The following is a 12,912-nucleotide window of genomic DNA, read 5'->3' as shown; positions in this document are numbered from 1 at the left end:
AGGTAGGAAGATGGAAAAATAAATAAATAAGAATCCAGTGAGGGAGGGGCCCCCATAAGGAGGCGGGCTAAAGCCAGGCAGCAAAAGTCTCCAGGACAGGAAAGCACAATCCCAGAGAAACAGGAATTTTAAAACTCTGCACCGGATTCTTCCCAAATGGAAAGGTGCTTAGTAGAGAACTCAGGCAGAACCGCAGGAGAGGCAGAGGAGCCTCCAGGTTCCCGGGGACACTAACAGAGGAAGTGCACCAGGGGGAGAGCATGCCACAGACTGTGGGCCAAGCTCGGTAAAGGGCTAGAAAGCGCACCCCGTGGAGCCTCGGGAGAAGCTCAGGCGGTGGCTCCGGGCATAGGGGGCTGTGCCCTGCTGCCTTCGGGAACCCCGGCCTAGAAGGACAAACCCAGCAGGGCAGGCCACAGATCCCAGGGCGCCGGGGGACACAGCCTAGGATCCTGCGCTCCCCCCAGACAGGTGGAGGAGGGGAAGGGCACAGCACAGGAAGGATGCTCCTGTCACTGAGCACCAACAAGCTGTGTCAGTCAGCACTACCTGCCCCTAGAGCATCAGGCCAGTGTGGACTGGGAGACTGCAGGAGTTACTGCGGAAACTGACTCCAGAGCTGGAGACCTGGCTGCCACCAATGTTGTTGTTCCTCCTGGTGTCACCCTGTGCCTGGGATGGAGGAGGGCTGCGAGGGAATGGGGGCCACACAGGATAAACAGCTCCCACTGAGCTGTGTACCTGGCAGAGGGCAAGGCAGCACGCCCAGGTGCACACACCTGAGAATCACCACAGCAGGCTCCTCCCCCAGAAGACTGGTTGGAAGGACAGAGGAAGAGCAAGTTCTTACCCCAGCAGCCCTGGAAAGCTCCATGGAAAGTCAAGGGATTTACAGGATATAGAAACAGTATATAGAAAAAAAAATGCCTTGCCTTTTCTTTTTCTTTGTTTTTTTTTCTTCCTTTTTCCAGTACTACTCGATTTTAGCCACTCTATACTGAGCAAAATGACTAGAAGGAAGAACTCAACACAAAAGAAAGAATCAGAAACATTACTCTTGCCCACAGAGTTAAAGAATTTGGATTAAATTTGATGACAGAAAGCCAATTCAGAGGCACAATTATAAAGCTACTGGAGGATCTGGGAAAAAGCATAAAGGATTCAAGAGACTTCAGACTGCAGAATTTAGATCTAATCAGGCCTAAATTAAAAATCAATTAAATGAGATGCAATCAAAACTGGGGTCCTAACAACAAGGGTTAATGAGATAGAAGAAAGAGTGAGTGACATACAAGACAAGTTGATGGCAAGTAAGGAAGCTGAGGAAAAAACAGACAAACAATTGAAAAACCATGATGAAAGGTTAAGGGAAATAAATGACAGCCTCAGAAGGAAAAATCTTTGTTTAATTGGGGTTCCCGAGGGCACCGAAACAGACGGAGGATGAGAAAGCATATCTGAACAAATCATAGCTGAGAAATTCCCTAACTTGGGGAGGGAAACAGGCATTCAGATCCCAGAGATAGAGAGATCCCCCCTCCTAAAATCAATAAAAACCATCTCATACCTTGACATTTAATAGTGAAACTTGCAAATTCCAAAGATAAAGAGAAAATCCTTAAAGCAGCAAAAGACAAGATATCCCTAAATTATATGGGGAGAACTATCAGATTAACAGCAGACCTCTCCACAGAGACATGGCAGGTCAGAAAGGGCTGGCAGGATTTATTCAGGGTCCTATATGAGAAGAACATGCAGCCAAGAATACTTTATCCAGCAAGGCTCTCATTCAAAATAGGAGAGATAAAGAGCTTCCAAGATAGGCAGAAACTGAAAGAATATGTCACCACCAAACCGGCTCTCCAAGAAATATTAAGGGGGACTCTGTAAAAGAAAGAGGAAGCCCAAAGAAATAACCCACAAAACAGGGATTGAATAGGTCATTTCAATGACACTAAATTCCTATCTTTCAATAGTAACTCTGAATGTGAATGTGCTTAATGATACCATCAAAAGAAACAAGGGTTCAGACTGGATATAAAGCAAGACCCATCTATTTGCTGTTTACATCACACCCATTTTAGACTGAAGGACACCTACAACCTGAAAATGAAAGGTTGAAGAACCACTTACAATTCAAATGGTCCTCAAAAGAAAGCAGGGGTATAATCCTAATATCAGAGGATTGAACCCTGAATCAATCCCAAGACTGTAGTAGGAGATGAAGAGGGACAATTATATGATACTTAAAGGATTGATCCAACAAGAGGACTTAACAATCATGAATATTTATGCCCCTAATGTGGGAGCTACCAAGTATATCAATCAATTAAAAACCAAAGTAAAGACATCCTTAGATAATAATACATCAATACTAGGAGAATTTAACATGGCGCTTTCTGCAAATGATAGATATTCTAAGCACAAAATCTCCAAAGAAAAAAGAGCTTTAAATGATACACTGGACCAGATGGATTTCACAGATATCTACAGAACTTTACATCCAAACACAACTGAATACACATTCTTCTCAAGTGCACATGGAACTTTCTCCAGAATAGACCACATACAGGGTCACAAATCAGGTCTCAAATGATACCAAAAGATTGGGATGGTTCCCTGCATATATTCGGACCATATATATGCTTTGTAACTTGAACTCAATCACAAGAAGAAATTGGGAAGAAATTCATACACATGGGGGTTAAAGAGCATCCTGCTACAAGATGAAAAGGTCAACCAGGAAATTAGAGAATTAAAAAGATTCATGGAAACTAATGAGAATGAAAATACAATCATTCAAAATCTTTGGCATACAGCAAAAGCAGTCTTGAGAGGGAAATACATCGCCATACAATCATCCATCAAAAAACTGGGAAGAACTCAAATACACAGGCTAATCTTGCACCTAAGGAAACTGGAGAAAGAACAGCAAATAAAACCTACACCCAGGAGAAGAAGAGAGTAAATAAATATGTGAGCAGAACTCAATGACTAGAGACCAGAAGAACTGTAGAACAGATCAGAAAAACCAGGAGTTGGTTCTTTAGAAGAATTAATAAGAGAGATAAACCATTAGCCAGCCTAATTAAAAAACAATAGAGAAAAGACACTAATTAATAAAATCACAAATGAAAAAGGAGAGATCACCACGAATACCAAGGAAATACAAACAATTTTAAAAACGTATTATGAGCAGCTAAAGTCAATAAATTAGGTAATCTAGAAGAAATGGACGCATTTCGGGAAAACCACAAACTACCAAAACTGGAACTGGAAGAAATAGAAAACCTGAACAGGCCAATAACCAGGGAGGAAATTGAAGCAGTCATCAAAAACCTCTCAAGACACAAAAGTCCTAGGCCAGAGAGCTTCCCAGGGGAATTCTATCAAACGTTTAAAGAAGAAACAATACCTATTCTACTAATGCTGTTCCAAAAGATAAAAACAGATGGAATACTTTCAAACTTGTTCCATGAGGCTAGCATTACCTTAATTCCAAAACCAGGCAAAGACCCCACCAAAAAGGAGAATTATAGACCAATATCCCTGATGAACACGGATGCAAAAATTCTCATCAAGATACTAGCCAATAGGATCCAACAATACATTCAGAAGATTATTCACCATGACCAAGTGGGATTTATCCCAGGGATGCAAGGCTGGTTCAACACACGTAAAGCAATCAATGTGATTGATCATATAGCAAGAGAAAAAACGAGAACCCTATGATCCTCTCAATAGATGCAGAGAAAGCATCTGACAAAATACAGCATCCATTCCTGATCAAAACTCTTCAGAGTGCATGGATAGAGGGAACATTCCTCAGCATCTTAAAGCCATCTACAAAAAGCCCAGAGAAAATTCATTCTCAATGATGAAGAACTGGGAGCCTTTCCCCTAAGATCAGGAACAAGACAGGGATGTCCACTCTCACCACTGCTATTCAACATAGTACTGGAAGTCCTAGCCTCAGCAATCAGACAACAAAAAGACATTAAAGGCATTCAAATTGGCAAAGAAGAAGTCAAACTCTCCCTCTTCACCAATGACATGATAATCTGCATAGAAAACCCAAAAGACTCCACCCAAAGATTGCTAGAACTCATACAGAAATTCAGCAGTGAGGCAGGATACAAAATCAATGCCCAGAAGTCAGTGGCATTTCTATACACTAACAATGAGGCTGAAGAAAGAGAAATTAAGGAGTCAATCCCATTTATAATAGCACCCAAAAGCATAAGATACCTAGGAATAAACCTAACCAAAGAGGTAATGGATCTATATCCTAAAAACTACAGAACAAGGCAGAAAGAAATTGAGGAAGACTCCAAGAGACGGAAAAATATTCCATGCTCATGGATTGGAAGAATTAATATTGTGAAAATGTCAATGTCACCCAGAGCAATTGACACGTTTTATGCAATCCCTATCAAAATACCATGGACTTTCTTCAGAGAGTTGGAATAAATCATCTTAAGATTTGTGTGGAATCAGAAAAGAGCCCAAATAGCCAGGGGATTATTAAAAAAGAAAACCATATCTGGGGGCATCACAATGCCAGATTTCAGGTTGTACTACCAAGCTGTGGTCATCAAGACAGTGTGGTACTGGCACAAAAACAGACACAGAGATTAATGGAACAGAATATAGAATCCAGAAGCTGAGCCTCAACTTTATGATCAACTAATACTCAACAAAGCAGGAAAGACTATCCACTGGAAAAAAGACAGTCTCTTCAATAAAGGGTGCTGGGAAAATTGGACATCCACCTGCAGAAGAATGAAACTAGACCACTCTCTTGCACCATACACAAAGATAAACTCAAAATAGATGAAAGATCTAAATGTGAGACAGGATTCCACCAAAATTCTAGAGGAGAACACAGGCAACTCCCTTGTTGAACTTGGCCACAGCAACTTCTTGCAAGATACATCCACGAAGGCAAGAGAAACAAAAGCAAAATGAACTATTGGGACTTCATCAAGATAAAAAGCTTCTGTACAGCAAAAGAAACAGTCAACAAATCTAAAGACAGGCTAAAGAATGGTAGAAGATATTTGCAAATGGCATATCCGATAAAGGGCTAGTATCCAAGATCTATAAAGAACTTAGTGAATTCAACAGCAAAGAAACAAACAATTGTATCATGAAATGGGCAAAAGACATGAACAGAAATTTCACAAAGACATAGACATGGCCAACGTGCACATGAGAAAATGCTCTGCATCACTTGCCATCAGGGAAATACAAATCAAAACCACAATGACATACCACCTCACACCAGTGAGAATGGGGAAAAGTAACAAGGCAGGAAACCACAAATGTTGCAGAGGATGCAGAGAAAAGGGAACCCTCTTACACTGCTGGTGGGAGTGTGAACTGGTGCAGCCACTCTGGAAAACAGTGTGGAAGTTCCTCAAAGAGTTAATAATAGAACTGCCCTACAACCCAGCAGTTGCACTGCTGGGCATTTACCCCAAAGATACAGATGCAGTGAAACGCCGGGACACCTGCACCCCGATGTTTCTAGCGGCAATGTCCACAATAGCCAAACTGTGGAAGGAGCCTCTGTGTCCACGGAAAGATGAAAGGATAAAGAAGAAGTGGTCTATGTATCCAATGGAATATTACTCAGCCATTAGAAATGACAAATACCCACCTTTTTCTTGGTCATGGATGGACCAGGAGGGTATTATGCTGAATGAAGTAAGTCAATCAGTGAAGGACAAACATTATATGGTCTTATTCATTTGGGGAATATAAAAATTAGTGAAAAGGAATAAAGGGAAAGGAGAGATAATGAGTGAATATATCAGTGAGGGTGACAAAACATGAGAGACACCTAACTCTGGGAAATGAACAAGGGGTAGTAGTAAGGGAGGTGGGCGGGGGGGTTGGGGTGACTGGGTGATGGGCACTGACAGGGGCACTTGGCGGGATGAGCATTTATTGTTATACTATATGTTGGCAAATTGTGCTCCAATAAAAAAAATAAATTTTAAAACGGAAGATTATTCCCCATGACCAAGTGGGATTATCCCTGGGATGCAAGGCAGGTTCTACACTCATAAAACAATCAATGTGATTCATCATATCAGGAAGACAAAAACCAAGAACCATATTATCCTCTCATTAGATGCAGAGAAAGCATCTGACAAAATACAGCATCCATTCCTGATCAAAACTCTTCAGAGTGTAGGGATAGAGGGAACATTCCTCAGCATCTTAAAAGCCATCTACGAAAAGCCCACAGCAAATATCATTCTCAATGATGAAGAACTGGGAGCCTTTCCCCTAAGATCAGGAACAAGACAGGGATGTCCACTCTCACCACTGCTATTCAACATAGTACTGGAAGTCCTAGCCTCAGCAATCAGACAACAAAAAGAAATTAAAGGCATTCAAGTTGGCAAAGAAGAGTCAAACTCTCCCTTTTCGCCGATGACATGATACTCTACATAGAAAACCCAAAAGCCTCCACCCCAAGATTGCTGGAACTCATACAGCAATTTGGTAGCATGGCAGGATACAAAATCAATGCCCAGAAATCAGTGGCATTTCTATACACTAACAATGAGACTGAAGAAAGAGAAATTAAGGAGTCAATCCCATTTACAATTGCACCCAAAAGCATAAGATACCGAGGAATAAACCTAACCAAAGAGGTAAAAGATCTATACCCTAAAACTACAGAACACTTCTGAAAGAAATTGAGGAAGACACAACGAGATGGAAAAAATACTCCATGCTCATGGATTGGCAGAATTATATTGTGAAAATGTGAATGTTACCCAGGGCAATTTACACGTTTAATGCAATCCCTATCAAAATACCATGGACTTTCCTCAGAGAGTTAGAACAAATTATTTTAAGATTTGTGTGGAATCAGAAAAGACCCCGAATAGCCAGGGGAATCGTAAAAAAGAAAACCATAGCTGGGGGCATCACAATGCCAGATTTCAGGTTGTACTACAAAGCTGTGGTCATCAAGACAGTGTGGTACTGGCACAAAAACAGACATAGAAAAAAAAAACAGACATAGATCAATGGAACAGAATAGAGAACCCAGAAGTGGACCCTCAACTTTATGTGGGTCCAACTTTAAGTGGACCCTCCTTTATCTAATATTAGATAAAGGAGGAAATACTATCCATTGGAAGAAAGTCTCTTCAATAAATGGTGCTGGGAAAATTGGACATCCACATGCAGAAGAATGAAACTAGACCACTCTCTTGCACCATACACAAAGATAAACTCAAAATGGACAAAAGATCTAAATGTGAGACAAGATTCCATCAAAATCCTAGAGGAGAACACAGGCAACACCCTTTTTGAACTCGGCCGCAGTAACTTCTTGCCAGATACATCCACGAAGGCAAAAGAAACAAAAGCAAAAATGAACTATTGGGGCTTCATCAAGATAAGAAGCTTTTGCACAGCAAAGGATACAGTCAACAAAACTAAAAGACAACCTACAGAATGGGAGAAGATCTTTGCAAATGACGTATCCGATAAAGGGCTAGTATCCGAGATCTATAAAGAACTTTTTAAACTCAACACCAAATAAACAAACAATCCAATCATGAAATGGGCAAAAGACATGAACAGAAATCTCACAGAGGAAGACATAGACATGGCCAACATGCATATGAGCAAATGCTCTGCATCACTTGCCATCAGGGAAATACAAATCAAAACCAGAATGAGATACCACCTCACACCACTGAGAATGGGGAAAATTAACAAGGCAGGAAACCACAAATGTTGGAGAGGATGCGGAGAAAAGGGAACCCTCTTGCACTGTTGGTGGAAATGTGAACTGGTGCAGCCACTCTGGAAAACTGTGTGGAGGTTCCTCCAAGAGTTAAAAATACCTGCCCTACGACCCAGCAATTGCACTGTTGGAGATTTACCCCAAAGCTACAGATGCAATGAAATGCCTGGGACACTTGCACCCCGATGTTTCTAGCAGCAATGTCCACAATAGCCAAACTGTGGAAGGAGCCTCGGTGTCCATCGAAAGATGAATGGATCAAGAAGATGTGGTTTATGTATACAATGGAATATTACTCAGCCATTAGAAATGACAAATACCATTTGCTTCAACGTGGATGGAACTTGAGGGTATTATGCTGAGTGAAATAAGTCAATCGGAGAAGGACAAACATTATAGGGTCTCATTCATTTGGGGAATATAAAAATTAGTGAAAGGGAATATAAGGGAAAGGAGAAGAAATGTGTGGGAAATATCAGAAAGGGAGACAGAACATAAAGATTCCTAACTCTGGGAAAGAAATAGGGGTTGTGGAAGGGGAGGAGGGCGGGGGGTGGGGGTGACTGGGTGATGGGCACTGAGGTGGGCACTTGACAGGATGAGCACAGGGTGTTATTCTGTGTGTTGGCAAATTGAACACCAATAAAAAATAAATTTATTATTTAAAAAAATGTTGTTTGTGAGACTTGTGCTGCATGAGTGAACTCAGAAGCCCAATTATTTGACATTAGCTGGCCTCCGGCTCAGAATTGGCCTTTCTGGTCTCGACGGAAGAGCTGTAAATTTTGTCTACATCCTCTCCTTCTCCAGGCTGGGCTGCCCCCATCCCCAGTGAAATCTGGGAGGAGATGCCAAGCACACCTAACCCAGGCTCCTTGAATATGTAAAGACATGATATCAGGAATGCAGCTCACTGCAAAGTTTACTTAGGTAAACATCTGTTTAACTTCAGATCCTATCATTTGCCCTATCAATATGGCCCTTATGGGGATGATAGTTGAAAGGGAGGAAGCTCCATCCAGGTCTCTCAGTCAGGATTCCAGCCTAGCTGTCATTACAGGGCTTCCCCAGCTAATGCGGTTGGATGTTGTAAGTACTCAGTTTGATGTAACTCTGTCTTATTCTCCTTTATGCTTACTGTTGCCCTCATCTGTGCATAGATTTCCCTTTTCTTCTATTTTCATGAGGGTTTTATTTCATAATAATAATAAAGTGCTTTTCCCCCTTTGAAACTGAAAACACAGCTGTTGTGAATCTTTTCTTTAGAACATATGCCCCAGATACTGATTCCTAGAAAGTTTCCTGGAGGTGTGAGGCCCTTAAATTTTAATGGATTATTTGGTTTTATGTCTATTATCTCTGTGCCTTACCTGGGAAACTTGGGTACCTGCCACTCCCAGGTTTCCACTCTACTAGAAAAATGTCATTAATGTAGTAGACAAGGATGATTTCCTGTAGGATGACAAGATATCAAATCTTTTGTAGTTTGCTATGGCACAGAGTTGTTGAGTTATGCAGCCCTAAGGTAAGACAAATAAGGTGGCTCACAGTTCCTGCTAGGCACAAATTCATTCTGATGTTTTCTAATCATTAGGATTCCCCCCGCCCTGAATTAAAGAGTCCCCATTAATATTTCTTGCAATGCTGATTTAGTAGTCACAGACTTTTTAGTTTTCGTGTGGTAAATTCATTATCTCTCCTTCTATTCTTAATGACAACCTTGTGGAAAAAAGTATTCTTGGCTACATATTTTTCCCCTTCAGCATGTTGAACATATCATACCACTCCCTTTTGGCCTGTCAAGTTTCTGTGGAGACATCTGCTGCAAACATGATCTGTCTGCCCTTGTAGATTAAGGGTTTTTTTTCTCTTGCTGCTTTCAGGATTCTTTCTGTGTATTTTGGAATTTGACTATGATATGGCTTGGTGATGGTCAGCTTTTATTGAATTTAATAGGAGTTATCTGTGCTTCTTGGATTTCAATGCCTGTTTTCTTCCCCATATTAGGGAAGTTTTCAGCTATAAATGGCTCAAATAAACCGTCTCCTGCCTTTTCCCTCCCTTCTTCTTCTGGGATTCCTATGATACAAATTTTATTATACTTTAAGGAATCACTGAGTTCCCTAAGTCTACATTCACGAACCAATATTTTCATTTCCTCTTTGTTTCAGCTTCATTACTTTCCATAATTTTATCTTCTATATCACTGATTGTTATTCTGCTTCATCCATCCTGTTGTCCCTGTATCCAGTCAGTTTTGCATCCTAGTTATAGCATTTTTTTTATTTCAGCCTGACTAGTTTTTAGTTATTTTATCTCTGAAATAAGGTATTCTAGTATCTTCTATGCTTTTCTCAAGCCCAGCTAGTATCCCAGGAATTGTTCTTTAAATTCTGGTTCAAGTATCTTACTTATATCTGTATTAATTAAGTGTCTGGGGGATCCCTGGGTGGCGCAGCAGTTTGGTGCCTGCCTTTGGCCCAGGGCACGATCCTGGAGACCCGGGATCAAATCCCATGTTGGGCTCCCGGTGCCTGGAGCCTGCTTCTCCCTCTGCCTGTGTCTCTGCCTCTCTCTCTCTCTCACTGTGTGTCTATCATTAAAAAAAAGCGTCTGGACATGACTTCCTCCTGTTCTTTCTTTTGAGGTGAATTTCTCCATCTTGTGATTTTTTTCTAGGTCACTGTTTTGTGTGTGTGTGATTCCTAGGAAATCCTGTTATATTCCTGTTTCTGAGAGTAATGGCTATATTAAGGAGATGTCCAAAAGAAAATAGTAAAAGAAACTAGAACCTACTAGATCCCATTTACTCTACCGCTGAAGCTTCACAACACTCGATGTTCAGGAAACTTGGTGATATGGTATCAATAATCACTCTGAACTTAAATGGACTAAGTGCTACAATCAAAAGACATAGAGTATCAGAGTGGATAAAACAACAACAACACCAAGGACCATGGATATGCTGCCTATAAGACACTCATTTTAAGCCTAACGTTACTTCCAGATTGAAAGTGAGGGGATGGAGAATCATCTATCATTCTAGTGGATGGGCAAAAGAAAGTTGAAGTAGCCATACTTATATCAATCAAACTATATTTTAAACCAAAGACCATAACAAGGGGTGAAAAAGGGCATTATATCATAATTAGGGGGTCTGTCCATCAAGATCTAACAATTACAAGTATTTATGCCCCGACGTTAGTGCACCAAAATATATAAATCAATTAATAACAAACATAAAGACACTCATTGATAATATTAAAATAATAGTGGGGGATGTTAACACTCCACTTAAAGCAATGGACAGACTATCTGAGCAGAAAATTAACAAGGAAACAATGGCTTTGAATAGAACATTGGAGGGGCACCTGGGTGGCTCAGTGGTTGAGCATCTGCCTTTGGCTCAGGTCATGATCCTGGGGTCCTGGGATTGAGTCCCGCATCGGGGTCCCTGTAGGGAGCCTGTTTATTCCTCTACCTATGTCTCTGCCTCTCTCTGTGTGTCTCTCATGAATAAATAAATAACATCTTTTAAAAAAATACTTGAATGACACACTGGAACAGATGGACTTAACAGATACTTTCAGAACATTTCATCCTAAAGCAGCAGATAATACATTCTTTTCAAGTGCACAGGAATCATTCTCCAGAATAAATCGCATACTGGATCACATATCAGCCCTCAGTAAGTATAAAAATATTGAGATCAAACCATCCATATTCTCAGACCACAACACTATTAAACTTGAAGTCAACCACCAGAAAAAAATTGGAAAAATTACAAATACATGGAGGTTAAAGAACATCTTACTAAAGAATGAATGAGTTAACCAGGAAATTAAAGAGGGAATAAAAATAATACATGGAAGCAAATGAAAATGTAAATGCAATAGTCCAAAACCTTTGGGATGCAGCAAAGGTGGTCCCAAGAGGGAAATATATTGCATATAGGTCAACTTCAAGAAGCAAGAAAAGTCTCAAATACACATCCTAAATTTACACTTAAAGGAGTTAGAAAAGGAACAGTGAATAAAACTTAAAGCCAGCAGAAGGGAAATAATAAAGATTAGGAAGAAAAAAAAAAACCAAGCCAAAAGAAAACAAAACAGTAGAACAGATCAATGAAACCAGGAACTGGTCTTTGAAAGAATTAACAAAATTGATAAACCCCTAGCCATACTTCTCCAAAATAAAAGAGAAAGGACACAAATATATAAAATTGCAAATGAGAGAGGCGAAATAACAACCAACACCACAGAAATACAAACAATTATAAGAGAATATTATGAAATAGTATATGCGAAAAAATTGGACCACCTGGCAGAAATGGAAAGATTCCTAGAAACATACCAACTGCCAAAACTGAAACAGGAAGAAATAGAAAATTTGAACAGACTGATAACGAGCAAAGAAATTGAATCAGTAATCAAGAATCTCCCAAAAATCAAAAGTCCAACCCAGATGGCTTCCCAGGGGAATTCTACCAGACATTTAAAGAAGAGTTCATACTTTTTCTTTTCAAACTGATACAAAAAAAAAGAAAAGGGAGAAAAACTTCTAAACTCATTTTATGCTAATATAACCTGATTCCCAAACCAGACAAACACCCCACTAAAATGGAGAATTATAGACCAATATTCCTGATGAACATGGATACAAAATTCTCAACAAAATACTAGGAAGTCAAATACTACACTACATTAAAAGAATTATTCACCATGATCAAGTGGGATTTATTCCTGGACTTCAGGGGTGATTCAGTATGGGCAAATCAATCAACATGATACATTAATTAAAGAAATGATAAGAACCATATGATCCTTTTGGCAAATGCAGAAAAAGCATTTGACAAATTATAGCATCCATTCTTGACAAAAATCCTCAACAAAGTAGGGATAGAATAGACATAACTCAAAATCATAAACACCATATATGAAAGATCCACAGCTAGTATCATCCTCAATGGGAAAAATTAAGAGCTTTTTCCTCTATGGTCAGGAACAAGACAGGGATGTCCACTCTCACCATTACAATTTAACATAATACTGGAAGTTCTTGCCTGAGCAGTCAAACAACAAAAATAAATGAGATATCCAAATCAAGGAAGAAGTCAAATGTTTGATATTTGAAGA

This window comes from Canis lupus, chromosome 3, assembly GCF_011100685.1.
Source record: "Canis lupus familiaris isolate Mischka breed German Shepherd chromosome 3, alternate assembly UU_Cfam_GSD_1.0, whole genome shotgun sequence".
Lineage (NCBI taxonomy): Eukaryota > Metazoa > Chordata > Mammalia > Carnivora > Canidae > Canis > Canis lupus.
Note: the sequence above shows the minus strand (reverse complement) of the source record.